Source organism: Palaemon carinicauda, chromosome 26 (assembly GCF_036898095.1).
Source record: "Palaemon carinicauda isolate YSFRI2023 chromosome 26, ASM3689809v2, whole genome shotgun sequence".
NCBI classification, from domain to species: Eukaryota; Metazoa; Arthropoda; class Malacostraca; order Decapoda; family Palaemonidae; genus Palaemon; species Palaemon carinicauda.
The window spans coordinates 85,599,257-85,604,518 of NC_090750.1; the positions used below are offsets into that span (position 1 = coordinate 85,599,257).

The 5,262-nt window shown below is 29.3% G+C and overlaps 1 protein-coding gene across 1 annotated transcript in view; it reads left to right on the plus strand.

The window, feature by feature from the left end:
- The first annotated feature begins 1,600 nt into the window (after positions 1–1,600).
- Positions 1,601–5,262, plus strand: part of LOC137619654 (inactive hydroxysteroid dehydrogenase-like protein 1) — a 210,752-nt gene continuing 207,090 nt past the window's right edge. Inside the window, exons 1-2 of the mRNA XM_068349882.1 lie at positions 1,601–1,819; positions 3,805–3,940. The gene's annotated coding sequence lies outside the window, so the exon portion shown is untranslated. The remainder of the gene's footprint in view (positions 1,820–3,804; positions 3,941–5,262) is intronic.

Below are 5,262 nucleotides of genomic sequence, written 5' to 3' on the forward strand. Positions count from 1 at the left end.
ATTTTGTCTTTTATTACACATACTTCGAATAGTATTGCATATTCTCTACACATTCACCTCTTTCTTCATACACATGACAACACTAAGATAACTGAAAAATCCTTCTTCACTCAAGGGGTTAACTACTACACTGAGTTGTTCAGTGGCTACTTTCCACTTAGTAAAGGTATAAGAGAGACTAGCTATGGGAGGCAGCTCTTCTAGGATTCTCTAGTCTTGGGTCCTGCCATAACCTCTATACCTCTGTTTTCCGCTATCTTTATTTAGAGTTCTCATTCTTGAGTGTACACTCAGGCACATTGTTTTTATTTATTTCCTTATTTCCCAGCTTCACTGGCTATTTTTACGGTTGGGGCCCCTGGGCTTATAGCATCCTGCTTTTCCAACTAGGGATTTGTAGCGTGGAGTGATACGAGTACACATTGGGATAAAGGTAAAAGCAGAATCTAGCGAAAGTAAGTTTAAGAGGGTAAAATGAAACCAGGAAGTTGAAACAATGAAGATTAACAGCGAAAATAGAAAAATCAAAGCAGTTAATTCGTATACATAATTGGAATTAAGCATAATCAATGATGCAAGGTGGAAAGGAAAGCTAAGTAACAGGGTAGAGATGAAGGTGTAAATATATATATATATATATATATATATATATATATATATATATATATATATATATATATATATATATATATATATATATCCTACGCCTATTGATGCAAAGGGCCTCGGTTAGATGTGCGTGTATGTGTATATGTACAGTATATATGTTTGTGTATATATACATGTTTATACACAATTATGTATAGTGTATAAAAGTTTTTTATGGTTACATATGCGCATAAATTTATGAATTTTCTTTGTGTTCATGCATATCTTTTATTAAACCTATAATTTTTTATCCCCATTGAATTCTCGTATTATACAAAATTACCCACACATACATATATTAAAACAGGATATAAGAAGAATGTCAAATTGTATACTTAGAGTAAAGCAACAGTATATAAATGATTCCATGGATAATAAATGACACTATTATCTGGGTGTCCAAGAAAAAAAGAATAATAGCAATTTATTAGAGACTATATATATTTTATGTATATATATATATATATATATATATATATATATATATATATATATATATACATATACATATATATACATATACATATACTCTATATATATATATATATATATATATATATATATATATATATATATATATATATATATATATATATATATACAAATCTCACAGTACAAAACAGTGACATTTATTCCACTATAAAATACATTTAAACTCATTGTACTCACTAATAAATTACTAATTTTGTAAGGCATGTTAAGTTTTGTAGTATTTTTTTTTTTTTTAGTTCATTAGTAAAGTTATTAAAGACAAGATTGCTGATATGAATGATAATAAATAACACTTATATGAATGTCTAAGAAAAAAATAGCATTTTATTTAAAACACTATATAAAAAGTCACACTTTACAAAACAATTATTACACTATAAAATACAATTAAAGTCATTTACTTACAAATAATCTATTCCTCGTTTCAGGCTCCAGGTTGATGGTGGTGATAGAGACACTTTAAAAAGCTTCAAAGAAAATCTATAGTGATCGGAAAAAATTAATAAACGCGAGAATCACAGTGCGTTAATCCATTAAGTCGCTGGTGTGTATGGAAGACCTACTGAAAATTATCTAATGTTTGAGTCTTACTTTTACCTTCAAGAATTTTGTCCCCTTTTTCCGCCAGCGTGAACTACCTGATTGGCCGAGCGTCCGTCCAATCAGATGACAGGGAAGAGTAAGTATGCATAACTAGGGTACTTTGTTTGCCCCCGTAATCCATTGGGTGGGGGAGGGGGTATCTACTACTTGTCCCCCCCCCTTACCCCAAATCCTCTACATACCCCTTCTATGATGTCTTTTTTCCCCCCGCCCCTCTCGGTCTTCGTATGGAACACCGTAATTCATATTCCTTCTTTTCCTCCATTCAGTTTTCTCTTAGTTTTAATCGCCAGCATCTAATTCTTCTAACTGTGACAGTTTGTTTACTTTTGAGGACAATTTATAATTATTTCTTTCTCCGGGTTTTGATATAGATTATTGTCGCATGCAAATTATTCTGTTCTTAGAATATTTTATTTTTATTGTTCATTACTTCTCTTGTAGTTGATTTATTTCCTTATTTACTTTCCTCACTGGGTTATTTTTCCATGTTGGAGCTTATGGCGTCTAGCATCTTGCTTCTTTTCCAAATAGGGTTGCAGCTTAGTTAGTAGTAGTAATAATAATAATAATAATAATAATAATAATAATAATAATTCTTTTATTAGCCAGATTATTCTCTCTCTCTCTCTCTCTCTCTCTCTCTCTCTCTCTCTCTCTCTCTCTCTCTCATCGATTTTTGCCATATGCTCGGCAAAACCATTCCATAAGAAGAGGGTCTCTAAGTCATTAATTTCCACACCTTCACGGATTGAATATCCTGATATTGACATCCGATTTGTTATGTTTTTAAAAACAACAATATTTTTTCGGGTTTCTTAATTTTTTAGTATATTCTTATACTCCATTTTTTAAAGAATTTTAAGCATTTTAAGATTTTTTTATTTTGTATATTAGCTCATCACTCGCCAATATTTTTTAGATTTATTTTGGTGGTATCTATTTGTTTCAACTTTTAATTGAATTTATTTTTGCCAAGGATACAATTGCCTAGTTATATTGGAACCTTTAATCATACCATAAAATTTTAGTAAGGATATTATCATCATCATCATCATCATCATCATCATCATCATTATTATTATTATTATTATTATTATTATTATTATTATTATTGTATGTATATTTGTATATATATATTTATATATATACAATATATATATATATATATATATATATATATATATATATATATATATATATATATATATATATATATATATATATATATATAATCATGAACTGTTTCTAGTCTACTACAGGAGAAAGCCCTCAGAAATGTCCTTCCGCTCTCGTCTGTTTATGATGTTTTTGTCAGTCTATACCCGGAAATTTTCTTAGCTTGTCAATGCATCGTCCTCTCTGCCTTCCCCTACTTCCTTAACAATCTCCTGGGACCCATTATGTTATTCTTTTTATCCAACTGTTACCTGTCATTCTCATTATATGTCCTGCCCCATCCATTTCTTTTTCTTTCTTGTTGTTAGACTATCCTTTACTTTAAAGTTTACAATCGTATCCATGTTGTTCTATTTCTGTCTGTTAGTGTTATTCCCATCATTATTCTTTCCATAGCTCTTTGAGTTGTAACTAGCTCAAGTTCTAAGGCTTTAGAATGGCAAGTTTCTGATGCATAAGTTGATACTGCTAAGACGCTGTGATCAAGTACTTTTCTTTTTAGAGAAAGTGGGATTTTAGTTTTCATAATCTCATTTTGTTTACTAAAAGCTCTCCATTCCATGTTTATATATTGTTTCAGTCTTATTTCTTGGGGAAACCCTTATTGTCTGTCCTAAGTACTTATATTCATTAAAAATCTCTAAAGGTTTGTCCATAACCTTTATTTGTTGTCTACATTTTCAGTGAATATTATATTAATTTTACTCATATTTATTTTCAGTCCTACAATTCTGCTTTCTCTATTCAAATATTCTATCCTATTTTGCAATTCCTCCCATAATTTACTAAGTATACCTATGTCATCTGCAAATCTTAAGTTGACAATATATCCTTATTATAAATCCCAACATTTTCCCAGTGTGAATTCTTAAAAACTTCCAGGTGACGGTCGGCCGTAGGCTACATCTCACTCGATCTCGTTGGCCAAGTAGCGGTCGAGTTTCCGGGCTAAAAATAGCACTCTGGATCATCTTCCAGGAAAGTAAACCTCATCTAGTCCCTGCAGGCACAACAGTGGGTAAGTACCCCGTATTTTAAAGTAAGGTCATTGGTTTCAAAATGTCCTTGCAAGATTTCCTTTCCGTTGCCTTAAAAAATCAGCTATGATCAAAAACTCAAAATTAAATGTAGAACTTTTTATTATTATTATTATTATTATTATTATTATTATTATTATTATTGTTATTGTTATTATTATTATTATTATTATTAATATTATTAATATTAATATTGATATTAATATTAATATCAATATTAATATTAATATCAATATCAATATTAATATTGATATTGATATTGATATTGATATTGATATTGATATTAATATTGATATTAATATTAATATTGATATTAATATTATTATTATTATTAATATTATTAATATTATTAATATTATTAATATTATCAATATTAATTTTATTATTATTAATATTATTAATATTAATATTAATTTAATATTATTATTATTATTATTATTATTATTATTATTATTATTATTATTTGCTAAGCTACAACCCTAGTTGGAAAAGCCGGATGCTATAAAGCCTAAGGGCTCCAACAGGGAAAAAATCCCAGTGAGGAAAGGAAACAAGGAAAGATAAAGTATTTTAAGAAGAGTAACAACATTAGAATAAATATCTCCCACATAATCTATAAAAAAACTTTAACAAAACTAGAGGAAGAGAAATAAGAAAGAATAGTCTGCCCGATTGTACCCTCAAGCAAGAGAACTCTAACCCAAGACAGTGGAAGACTATCATTAAAGTAATCATTTCCTCTCCGCCAAAGCATAACTAGTTTAACTTGTATGTCTGACGGAGCCAGATGCTATTTATATTTATCAAACCGGTTTGTATGAACTATTTATAGGGTTAACTATTTATAGGGTTTACTATTTACAGGGTTTGGATTGCTAGATATAATAGGAGGTCTCATTCTCATTTGGGCATGAGCCACCCGTTGAAGTACTACCACTAGAGAGTTATGGGGTCTTTTGACTGGCCAGATATTACTACATTGAATCTTTTTCTATGGTTACACAAAAATTAGTGCCCGAAGTGTCGTTCTTAGTTATCTTACAGGGAAGAGAAGCACCTTTGCTGGCCCTATTATAAAGTAAGTCATTAATGTAATTGATTAATTAATTAATAATAATAATAATAATAATAATAATAATAATAATAATAATAATAATAATAATAATAAAAGGTTGATTTTTTATTTGCCTACACATACACCGAATAGTCTGGCCTATTCTTTAAAGATTCTCCTTTGTCCTCATACACCTGACAACACTGTGATTTCCAAACAATTCTTCTTCTCTCAAGGGGTTAACTACTG